General features: G+C 40.4%; 1 pseudogene; it reads left to right on the forward strand.

Moving 5' to 3' along the window:
* Positions 1-457: 457 nt before the first annotated feature.
* LOC136125426 (PC-esterase domain-containing protein 1B-like) lies at positions 458-2,996 on the forward strand (annotated as a pseudogene).
* Positions 2,997-13,204: the final 10,208 nt, after the last annotated feature.

Raw genomic sequence — 13,204 nt, forward strand, 5'->3', positions numbered from 1 at the left:
GAGGATTTATTCCGAAGGAAGTTCATGTCCCTAATCAAGGATGAAGAGGCTCAGGTTGCACTGGCTAGAAGCTCACATCCATGCTTAAAGATGAAGGAGGCCTGCATTATACAACTTCAAGCTTATATCCATATCCAAGTGCAGAAGAGACCAGGATTCATGCAACCAGAAAGGTCATACCCAGGATGTTCATATTATGTTCCTTCATAAAGAAGGAAAATGGCCACTCATTCATTGCTTCTGGGAATGTGAAATGGTACAGCCACTTTGGAAAGCAGTCTGGGCATTTCTGAAAGCACTAAATTTGCACCCATCACACAACCCAGCAATCACAGTTCAGGGCTCATCCCAGAGAAATGAAACTCTAGGTTCTCACAAAATCCTGTACAGTAATATTCGCAGCAGCATGATTTGTAATAGCCAAAGACTGGAAACAACCCAACATACTTTCGGGTGAATGGTTAAAGTGACTGTGACTGTAGTACGTCCATACCATAGAATAGTACTCAGTGAATAAAAAGGGAACAGAGTATTGACTCATTTGTACCAATGTAAAACTAATTTTCTAATGAAGAAAACAGTATAGGGTTTATAAAGTGGACACACTGGATGAACACCAGAGAATGATGTAGAGGGAAAAAGTTAATCCCCCAAAGTTATATTCTGTACAATCTATTTATATAGAATTCTCAAAATGCGGACAGTTTAGCAATTACCAGGCATTAGGGGAATGGTGCAGGAGGAGTTACCCATGGGGGAAAGTGGGTAAAGGGTATACGAAAATCTCTCTGTATTATTTCTTACAAGTGCATGAGAATCCACAATGAGGTGACAATAAGTAGTTTAATTAAAAGAAAAAAATTAGAGTTGAACCCTCTACTATTTGCACTAGACCCGACCGTTCTGCCAATCACTGCTTGTAAATCCTGGCTGTAGATCAGTCCGCAGCGAGATTCTCCCGCTGGGAATGGCGTCTCTCCCCAGGCGGAGACATTCCTCAAATGCCTCTAGTAAAGGAGGTGGCAGTACAAAAGGAGAACCAAGTCAGCAATAAAGAAATTCTCAAGTAGAGGTGGGAACGCATACAGGAAGCAAGAGGCAGGAGCAAGAAGAGGCATCCCAGATGCGCCCCGTTATTGAGATACTGGTAAAACAAAGAAGGGACAGTGGACTGGATGTGCCCAGAAGTGCAGCGTAATTGCAGTCCAGGCCCGAGATATTAGAAAGCAAGCACGGGTCCGTTGAAAGAGAACGCTCACTGCAGTAGAGCGGGGCAGGTTCCCGTGGGGGTCCTGCGCCTCACCTCCGCGGGTCAGAGGTCACGTCCCGGGCCAAAGTCAGTTTTGGCTGAGGCGGACTTCAGGGCGCAAACACGCTGCCTCCTTTCTCCTCGCTGTCCGGGACCCCCGCGCGGTCAGTAATGCCCGCGCCCAACTGCGCACCGCCCTCTTTCCCGTGCACTTCTGCCCTTCCCCCGAGCTCTCCTCCGACCTGCCCGAGGAAAGGCAGGAGCTAGGCCTCCCGCCTGCCCTCCCCCACCACGGCCTACCTGCGGGCTTGCGAAGTCCGGTAGCTGCTGCGCAACAAGTTTGTGGTCGTCGTGGGGGACCCCATGCAGAGGGCCGTGTGCAAGGACCTGGTGCTCCTGCTGCAGAAGGGCTGCCTGTTCTTTTCCAGCCAGCTGAAGGCCAAGGGCGAGCTGAGCTTCGAGCGCGATGTGCCGCGGAAGGGCTGCGGGTGGGAACGCCTGCACAGCTGCACGTATTACCGCGACGTCTGCCGGCTCTGCTCCGGCCACCACCTGGTGCGTTTCTACTTCCTCGTGCGTGCGTCCTCCGCGTACGTAAAGACGTCCTGGAACACCTGCGTCGGGGCGAATACGCCCCGCACGTGGTGGTCGTGAACTCCTGCCTCCGAGACCTCTCCACGTACGGCCAGGATTTCCAGAGGAGTTACCTGGAGAGCTTAGAGAGCCTGTTCGGGCGCCTGGAAAAAGTGCTGCCCGAGGCTTGCCTCCTGGTGTGGAACACGGCCCTGCCAATGGCGGAGGTCGTCTCCGGGGCTTCCTCCTGCCGGAGGACCTATTCTGAGGTGCGTGCCTGCGGGAAGAAGTGATAGAGGCCAACTACTACAGCTCGGCAGAGGCCAGCAGGTACGGCTTCGACATGCTGGACCTGCATTTCCACTTCCGGCATGCAGGACAGCACCGGCAGCGAGATGGCGTGCACTGGGACGAGCGCGCACACTGCTACCTCTCCCAGCTGCTGCTGGCTCATCTGGCCGATTCCTGGGGCGTGGACCTCCCCTGCCGCTACCCCGTGGGCAGGTGGATCAGGGATGGTCCCACCAGGGGACTTCCAGGCCCGGTGGACGGTAGGCAGCCCCGGGACAGCAGAGGTGACCCGGGCGAAGAGCCCTTGTCCTGGTTCCCAGCCACGTCGGCATGCCTCTGCGGCGACCTTCGGAACCCTTTCCCCAGGCGCGACCTCCGTTCCAGCCCTACCGCCAAGGCACCTGTGTGCCCTACCACTCATCTTCACAGCGCGGGCAATTCTCCAGTGATTCTTCAGCGCGCCAGGTCAGATACACACTGGCGAAGCAAACTCAATGATTGGCCGGGAGACACGTGTCGGCCCGATTCGCAGAACCTCTACCCAACATCGGAGCAGAAGGTCGCCTCCCTACCCTCCCCAGTGCCCCAGCGGGCCATGCAGACGCCAGCGAAGGCGCACCAACAGACGGACCCAAGCACACCCAGAGGCAAGACCCCAGTAGCCAGACCTGGACCTGGGCTCCTTCCCAACGTAGTCAATAGGCTGGACAGACTGCCCAACTTCTCTCACTTAAGCGTGGCCTTCAGCAACCCTGCGATGGTGAGGACTCCTTCACCCTCTTACTTTCACCGGTCAGCAACCTCACACATTCTTCTTTGCCAGAGCCTTCACTCCACTTATCACACCATTCTCCTCTTAACGTTGTGCAGAAATGAGCTCTAAATGAAAAAGTACACACACGGTTAAGCCTTGCCTAAATATAAGTCTTCCAACAGTATTCTCCCTAGACATTTTTCCTGAAAAGAAAAAGGGAAAAATTTTGAACCTTAACACTTACCAAAACGTTTCTAGTGACTTCAGTATCACTGTTAGTTTTTACATACATTTATAGAACTTACTCTCTAAAGCTTTCACCACAAATTGTCTTGCACATTCCTTAATTACATTTATCTGTGTTTCAACATAATATTTATCCTTAAAAAAAGTATTCCATTCACTAACACAAGAGTCCTTATTTTCTGTTAGAGACATATTTTCTACTCTTGAGCTCATCAAATACCTAGCATATTTTAAAAACTAGACTTCATTTTTTAGAGCAATTGTAGATTCATAGCAAAATTGAGAGGAAAGTAGAGAGTTCTCATATACTTCCCATACACAGCCTCCCCCAGTAGCAATATCCCACACCAAAATTGTACATTTGTTTACCTTCAGTGAAACTACACTGATGTATCATTTCACCCAAAGTCCATTTTACACATTAGGGTTCACTGTTGGTGTTGTACATTCTATGGTTTTTGGCAGATGTATAATGACATGTATAGTATCATACAGAATAGTTTTATTGCCCTAAAATTCCTGTCTGCTCCTTTTCTTCATTCCTCCCCCATCCAACCCCTCGCAACCACCCATCCGTAATGGTCTCCAGAGTTTTGTGTTTCCTAGAATGTTATATAGTTCGAATCATACAGTAGTAGCCTTTTCAGATTGGCTTCTTTTACCCAGTAATTTGCCTTTAGGTTTCTTCCATGTCCTTTCATGGTTTGATAGCTCGGTTGTTTTTAATGGTGAAAAGTATTCTGTGGTCTGAATGTACCACTGTTTATCCAGTCACCTGCTGAAGGACATCTTAGTTGCTGCCAAGTTTTGGAAGTTATGAATAAAGCTGCTTTAAACATTCATGTGCAGGTTTCTGTGTGGATATAAGTTTTCAACTCCTTTGAGTAAATATCAAGGAATGCAGTTGGTGGATCATATGGTGAGAGTATGTTTAGGTTTGTAAGAAAATGCCAAACTACCTTCCAAAATGACTCTACCGTTTTGCATCCCATCAGCAACTAATAAGAGTTCCTGGTGTTCTACATCCTTGCCAACATTTGGTGTTGTCACTGTTTTGGATTTTCACCATTCTAATAAGCACAAGGTATCTTGGTGTTTCAGTCTGCACTTCCCTAAGGACATTACATTGAGCTTATTATTTATTTATGTATTTATTATTATTATATTTATTTATTATTATTCATAAGCTTATTTGCCATCTGTATATATTCTTTGATGAAGTGCCCATTTTTAATCAGTTGTTCCTTTTCTTATTGAGCCTTAAGATTTCTTTGTATCTTTTGGATAACAGTATTTAATCATATGTCTTTTAGAAGTAACTCCCAGTCTGTGGCTTATCTTCTCATTCTCTTGGTGGTGTCTGTTGCAGAGGAGAAGTTTTTAATTTTGAGGAAGTCCAACATATCAGTTTCTTTCATGGATTTTGCTATTTGTGTTGTATCTAAAAGTTTATCACCAGGGCTTCCCTGGTGGCGCAGTTGTTAAGAGTCCGCCTGCCAATGCAGGGGACGCGGGTTTGTGCCCCAGTCTGGGAGGATCCCAACATGCCGCGGAGCGGCTGGGCCCATGAGTCATGGCTGCTGAGCCTGCACGTCCGGAGCCTGTGCTCCACGACGGGAGAGGCCACAGCGTTGAGAGGCCCGCGTACAGCAAAAAAAATTAAAAATTAAAAATTAAAAAAATAAAAATTTATCACCAAACCCAAGGTCATCTAGATTTTCTCTTGTGTTATGTTTTAGGAGTGTTTTAGTTTTGCATTTTACATTTAGGTCTATGATCCATTTGGGGTTAATATTTGTTAAGTGTATAAAGTCTGTGTCTGTATTCATTTGTTTTGCCTGTGGATCCAGTTCTTCTCACACCATTTGTTGCCTGAAGTGTCTGTCCTCCAACTTTTTTTTCTCCTTTAATGTTGTATTGGCTACTCTTATTCTTTTGTCTTTTTGTGTAAACTTTAGAATCAGTTTGTCAGTAGCCACAAATAGCTTGCTGGGATTTTCATTAGGATTACAATGAATCTATATCAGGTTGGGAACAATTGACATCTTGACAGTAGTCTGTCTTCCTATCCATGAATGTGGAATATCTCTCCATTTATTTAGTTCTTTGATTTCTTGCATCAAGATTTCATAGTTTTCCTCCTATAGATATCTTGTACATATTTTGTTATGTTTATACTATGTCATTGAGGGGGGTGTTAATGTGAATGGCATTGCGTTTTTTATTTCAAGTTACAATTTTTCGTTGCCCGTATATAAGAAAGCAATTGACTTTTGTATACTTATCTTGTATCCTACAACCTTACTATAATTACTTCTTGGTTCCAGAAGTATTTTTTTTGATTCTCTCAGATTTTCTACAGACAGTTATGTCATCTGTTAACAAGTACAGTTTATTTCTTCCTTCCCAATTTGTATATGATCTACTTCCTTTTCTTGTCTTGTAGCATTAGCTAGGGCTTCCAGTATGATGTTGAAAAGGAGTGGCTAGAGGGGATATCCTTGCCTTTCTCCTGATCTTGGGGAGAAAGCTTATAGTTTCTCACCATTAAGTAAGATGTTAACTGTAGATTTTTGGGTATGTTTTTAATTAAGTTGAGGATGGTCTCCTCAGTTTCTGGTTTGCTAAGTTTTCATCATGAATGGGACTGGATTTTGTAAAAGGCATTCTCTGCATGTACTAATATGATTATGTGATTTTTCTTCTTGTTGATGTGATGGATTATGTTAATTTGATTTTTGGATGTTGAACCAGCTTTGCATCTAGAATAAATCCCACTTGGTCATAGTGTAAAATTCTTTTTATACATTGTCGATTTGATTTGCTAATATTTTGTCGAGGATTATTGCATCTATATTTTTGAAAGTACTTGTCTGTAATTTTCTATTATTGTAATGTTTTTGTCTGGTTTGGTATTAGAGTAATGCTAGCCTTATAGAATGAGGCCACCTACTTCTATCTTCCAGAAGAAATTCTAGACAACGAGTATAATTTCTTCCCTAAACGTTTGGTAGAGTTCACCAGTGATCTCATCTGGGCTTGGTGCTTTCTGTTTTGGAAGGTTATTAATTATTGACTCAATTTCTTTTATAAATCTAGGCCTATTCAGATTGTCTGTTTTGTCTTCTGTGAATGTTGACAGATTGCATCTTTCAAGAAATTGGTCCATTTCATCTAGATTAACAAATTTGTGGGTGTAGAGTTGTTCATAATGTTCCTTAATTATTCTAGTTCTTTTAATGTCCATGAGGTCTGTAGTGGTGCCCCCTCTTTCATTTTTGATATTAGTAATTTTTGTCCTCTCTCTTCTTTTAGTTTTCCAGGCTATTGTTGATCTTTTCAAAGAACCAGCTTTTAGTTCCATTGATTTTCTATATGGATTTTGTATTTTCAATTTCTTTGATTTTTGCTCTAATTTTTATTATTTTATTTTTTATTATTTTATTATTTATTTTTATTATTTCTCATTTAGATTTAATTTCCTTTTCTTTTTCTAGTTCTCTAAGGCACAAGTCTCTATTATTGATTATTAGATCTTTCTTCTGTTTTAATACTTACAATCAATGCTATAAATTTCACTTTAAGCACTGTTTTCACTACATCCCCCAAATTTTGATAAATTGTATTTTCATTTTCATTTAGTTAAAACATTTTAAAATTTCTCTTGAGATTTGTTCTTTGAGCCATGTATTATTTAGTAATGTGCTCTTTAATCTCCAACTATTTGGGGATTTTTCAGCTATCTTTCTGTAATTGATTTCTAGGATAATTCCACTATAGTCTGAGAGCAGATATTGTATGCTTTCTATTCTTTCATATTTGTTAAGGTATATTTTTATGGGTCAGAATGTGGTCTATCTTGGTGAATGTTCCATGTGAGGTTAATAAGAATGTTTATTCTGCTCTTGTTGAATGAAGTATTCTGTACATGGCATTTATATTCAGTTATTTTATGGTTCTGTGGAGTTCAACTATGGTATACGTAGTTTCTGCTTGCTGGATCTGTCCATTACTGATAGAAGGTCTTGAAGTTTCCAACTATGATGGTGGATTCATCTGTTTCTTCTTGAAGTTCTACCAGTTTTTGCCTCCTGTATTTTGATGCTCTCTTGTTAAGCGCATATCTAATAAAGATTGTCATGACTTCTTAAAGAATTGACTCTTTATCATTATGCAGTGCCCTTCTTTATCCCTGATAATTTTCCTTGCTTTGACATCAGCTTGCCTCATCTAGTGTTAGCATGATATATCTTTCTCCATCCCTTAACATTTAATCAACGTGTGTCTTTATATTTAAACCAGGTTTCTTATATATGACATAAAGTTGGGTCTTTTGATTCACAATCTATTAATTGGTCTTTTAATTGGTTTACTTAGAGCATTGACTTTTAATGTGATTATTGATATATTTTGATTAATATCTTCCCAATTTGTACCTGTTTTCTATTTGTTGCCCTTTTTCTTTGTTCTTGCTTTTGTCTTCCACTCTTTTCCTGTCTTTCATGATTTTAATCAAGCATTTTTATGATTCTATTTTTTCTTCTTTTTTAGCATATCAATTATTACTTCAGTTTTTAACCTTTTTAAGTGGCTGCTCTAGAGCTTTCAGTATACATTACAACTTATCCAACTTTACTTTCAGGTAAACCTATATTGCTTCATGAGTACAGCAAGGTTATCCATACATTGAAGACCTTCTTGCTATTATTATTTTAAACAAACTGTTATAGGTTAAATCAATCATGAATAAAAATTAAAAGTTTTTATTTTACTTTCACTCATCCTTTCCCTAATGCTCTTCTTATCTTTTTACAGATTGAGTTTCTGAAATGTTATTTTCCTTCTCTCTAGAAAACTCTTTTTTTTAACATTTCTTGCAAAGTAAGTCCCTGCTGGCAACAAATTCCTTCAACTTTTGTCTGAGAAAGTATGTCTCCCTCACTTTGAAGGATAATTTCGTAGGATACAAAACTCTAGGTTAGTGTTTCCTTGTTTTTCTCTCTCTAAACTTTATATATTTCACTTCACTTTCTTCTTGTTTGCATGATTTCTGAGAAGTTTGATGTAATTTTTATCCTCGCTCCTCTACAGGTAAGGTGCTTCCTCTGACTTCTTTTAAGATTTTTTTCTTTATCTTCGATTTTCTGCAGTTTCAATATGGTATGCCTAGATGTAGATTTTTTTTTTTTACATTTAACCTGCTTGATATTATCGGAGCTTCCTGGATATGTGGTTTAGTGTCTGGCATTAATTTGCAGAAATTTTCAGCCTTTATTGCTTCAGATATTTCTTTGGTTCCTTTTTTTCTTCTCCTGTGGTATTCCCATTATGCCTATGTTAAATCTTTTATAATTGTTCTACTGTTCTTGAATATTTTGTTATATTGTTTTCAGCCTTTTTTCTCTTTGCTTTTTAGTTCTGGAATTTCTATGGGCATATCCTCAAGCTCACTGATTCTTCCCTCAGCCGTGTCATTCTGCTAATGGGCTCATCAAAGGCATTCTTCATTTCTGTTACAGCATTTTTTTATATCTACAATTCTTTTTTATTCTGTCTTAGAATTTCTGTCTCTCTGCTTACATTACCCATCTGTTCTTGCATGTTGTCTGCTTTTTCCATTAGAGCCTGTAGCGCATTAATCATAGTTGTTTTAAATTCCTAGTCTGGTACTTCTAACAACTCTACCATATCTGATCTGGTTCTGATGCTTGCTCTGTGTTGTTTTTTTAACATCTTTATTGGAGTATAACTGTTTTACAATGGTGTGTCAGTTTCTGCTTTATAACAAAGTGAATCAGCTATACATATACATATATCCCCATATCTCCTCCCTCTTGCGTCTCCCTCCCACCCTCCCTATCCCACCCATCTAGGTGGTCACAAAGCACAAAGCACTGAGCTGGTCTACCTGTGCTATGTGGTTGCTTCCTGTATTTTTAAACTGTGGTTTTTGCCTTTTAGTATGCTTGAGATGTTTTTGTTGAAAGCTGGACATGATGTACTGGGTAAAATAACTATGATTAATAAGCCTTTAGTGATATGGTGGTAGGGTGGGGATGGGGCCAGGAAGCATTCTATAGTCCTATGATTAAGTCACCATCTTTCAGTGAGAGGCCCCTGGACTGTGACCTTCATGAATGCTTTTCAGTTTCCCCCACTTAGATGGGACAGGTTGACTAGAGGGGGCTGGAGTTGGATAGTTCCCTTCTGCCAGGTTGGTTAGGCTCTGGGGAAAATGCCCAGTAGATTAGGCTCTGGTAGAATAGTTTCTCTTAAGGGCAGACCTTGTTAAAGACAGGATGCTCTGGACATATTTCAGTATTGCTACTTTGCCCATCCTCTTGCCAGAATCATGAGAGAAATTTTCTCTCATCTTCACTGTGAGAGCCTCCTTGGGGTAAAACTCACAAAAGTGTGGGACTCCCCTAAAACTGGACTCCTCTGGAGTTTTTAGATTTCAGATTTGTCCATACTAAGCTTCCAGCAATTTGTGAATTTTGTTTAGGTTTTCCTATTCGAGTACTAATTCCAACAAAGGTTTCTTCTTGTGGGTTTCTACTCCAGTAAATTGTGATTCTGTGTATCTGTCTGTCTCCAGTTTCGGAGAAAGTGATTTGCTTTGTAAGCTCAATTCTGTGACAGATCTAAGAAGATTTGTTGATTTTTCAGTCTATTCAGCTTTTTGCTTGTTAGAATGGAGTGATGACTTCCAAACTCCTTACATGCTGGACCAGAAACCAAAGTCCAGTCTAGCACACTTTGGAAGGGCTCAGAGAACTGAAGCATACTGCAGCGTAAGCTAGAGTCCTCACCAAACAATCCCTCACAATTGTCTTGTGTCTGTTTTAATTCTTTAATGTTATCTCCTTCTTTCATAGTTCATGCATTTTTTTAAACTTTTGGTTAGAAAATTGGTATACTTCCCCATCAACTGTCCTTGTTAGAATTTTACTACTGGTTACCCTTGCTAGAAATACTCCTACCTATATGATGAGACAAAGTATGGACTTACACCTGCCTGCCTTCAATCTCTGTCTTTGCATCCTTTCCCCTTTAAGTGTGGACATCCTTTAAGTGTGGACATCATCTTGTGTTAGAAGCCCTTCTGCCAGGCTGCATGCTGCAGCATAACAAAGTAAACAAGATAAAGTGAACATCATCACACATTTGGTTTTCTAACATCAGCAGGAAATTAAAACAACATTTCTGTCACATTTCCTCAACAAACAATGTTGTGGAGTTTCAATAAGGAAAGAGGGAGACTGACACATTGTGATGCAGAGGGTTTTCAGGGAATTAGGATATTGCCTAAAAATAAATATGGCTGAACATTCCCTAACTGTTAAGTTTACGCTGGGCCCCCTTCTATCTCCCTTGTCATAATTCTCTGTAGCAGGTTTCTTTGAAAAAGGCTCCATTCTTTTCCCATCCTTTGTTAGACTCTCCCCACTTTTTCATAGGCCATAAACTCTCTAATGTACACATGTGGCAGGGACAGAGTCTCATCTCAATGCATCTTGTGTCACAGTGTACCCATTAATCCGCCATGCTCAGAGAAAAGACTGCAGCCCTACAACCTCTTTACTAGGGTTTTGTGAATGCTGCTTAATTTCACTACATCTGTCAAGCCGCTCTTTATCAGAGAGTCTAACAGCCTTTGAGTGCACGGTGCTCTATCACTTATGTAGGGGTCGTATTGATCTTTCTGGTGTGTGCTCTAAAGTGGCTAGCGTCAAAAGCTAGTGTGGCAGCCGGTTTGAACAGTATGGGTCATTTACAAACTTTAGGATGAGATGCCGCAGGATGCCAAGGAAAACGTTTTTGTTTTTCCAGAGAGAACCATAGTTCATGAAATGTGGTTAATGTACCATATTTGTATACCCTTAAAATCATTTTATAACCACACTGAGTGCCTCTGAGCATTAAATATATTTTATAAGTAGTTGGTTAACTAGCTGTTGTGTGCTTTAAATAGTAAATAAAATGGAAAGGCACTAAACAGTGACTATATTTCATAGAGTAAGATGCTTTTCCAGCCACTCAATAATTCTCAATGTTAAGAAAAATTGATTTTCCAACTGCTGAGTGCCTCTAAAAATTAGCATCTTATCTTCCTACAGGGGATGCTTTTCAGTTAGCCTCCTTTCTCCTAGCTTTTGACTTAATGATCTCTAAGGTTCTTTTCTTGCTAAAAAATTCTGTAGGTTCTGTTGGACTGTAATTTTACTTGGGCACACATGTAATTGGGAAAAATATAAAACAAGAAACAATTTCATCTTACCTTTTTGAATGTTTATTTCACAAGCAGTATCAATAGTTCTTCACCTGCTGACTACTCCTAAAGTCCTACCACTCCCCTCTCCCCGCAAGAGCAGGACTGCATGGAGAGACCTAAGACAATGACATAGAACTTAAGAGTACTAGCTTCCAAGTATCTTCACACAGCGCATCTGAGCAGTGGATGCCTTTTGCATTTGTGAAAGCCTAATGAGGGAAAGGAATTCCCTAAGAGGTGGTAATAATCACATACCATCATAGCAAATTAACTCACTTTCCCAGTTCTTTATAAACTGTCTGGCATTTAAGAACATCAAATTGCCAATGTTGAGACCTTCCAGGCAGATATAATAATGGCTCACAGCATCACAGAAACTGAGAATTGAACTAATCATCAGTACACAATTACGGGAAACTGCGTTAAAAGGAGATTCAGCTCTCAGTTCTGCCTAAATCACAGCCAGCTGGCCAACCCTTGGAGTGTCACAGAGGCTCCTTGAGCAATCTTTCATAACCTTGTCAAGGTAACCAGTAAAATGTACAGTTTGAGGCAGATTCTAGAATGTGGCTGCTGGATAATCTCCATGGGCTTCTTTTGGATCTAATAATTTAGAAATGTCTTCTATACTCTTACCAAATTCTGAAGAACTGTGTTTCTCAAGTGTGCTTACCAGCATGTTGAAGCCTGAGGAAGAGCAGATAAGCATCAGACTTCCTGGGACATGTGCTTATAATTAGAAACAATGCAAGGAAGGAGTAAATAAAACTCTTCTCAGATATACCCTCAAAATTCCCACTAATGTCACTGGAAACTCTTTGGGATCAGATGAGGACAGGTTGCTTATTGGGGAGCAAAACCCAGCGATGAGCTGGTACTTAGTTATCCACATTAGACTGTTGTGGTCACTTGGTTCACAGGCTTGATCAAAGATATGACTGAGAGAAAAGCACCCCCAGAAGACTGTGAGTTCTCTGGTATGAAGAATTGTCTGAGTCACCATTGTACCCCTAGCACCTAGTCAATAGTATTTGCTCAGTAAACATTTGTGGAGCTAAACTAAATCCTTTAAGCAAAGGCAGACTACCATACAGAAATGTCAATGTCTGAAATGGAAAATCCCAGAAGACTAGAGACAGCATTCAATACGAGCCTTCTATTCAATAGTATTACAAGAGAAACATCGTGAAAATCATAATTGTCCAAAGAATCAATCCTTTTGATGATTCGATTTAATCCAGAAACTGCTTTTAAGCCAAAAAGCAGGGTAAGCTCTCACCCCTCCTCCCCGACACACACACATCCCAAAATACAGGAAAGAGAAATGGAGAACAGAGATCTGAAAATTGTAGCATGGAGTGTCCTTTTACTATGAAGTCAGCAGTAGTAATTAACATCAATTGATGGCACAGTATGTGCCAGCTCCTGTGCTGAGAGCTCTCTATATATTACCTAATTTAAATCTCATACCAGATCTATTGGGTAGATATGATTATCACCATTTTATAGATAAGGAAAAACAAGCACCACTGTTTTTGAAAGCCCAAAGTCTGGGCAATTTAGAAGACAGATGACTAAATATATAGCAGTAGTCATTATAGATAGTTCTGTATTTAAAATCTGAACTTCTAGTGGTCAACCGTTATGCAAATAAGAATATTCTCCAATTAAGGTAAAATTCCATGATGTGAGAAAGCATCATAGAAAAGAACAATATGAAATACAGGAAATGAGTCAGCAAACCAGAAGTAAAAAATGATGTGGCCAGGAAAAGACACAATTACCATAGCCACAATTGGAGAAAGTTTTTTTCTGT

This window comes from Phocoena phocoena, chromosome 7, assembly GCF_963924675.1.
Source record: "Phocoena phocoena chromosome 7, mPhoPho1.1, whole genome shotgun sequence".
NCBI classification, from domain to species: Eukaryota; Metazoa; Chordata; class Mammalia; order Artiodactyla; family Phocoenidae; genus Phocoena; species Phocoena phocoena.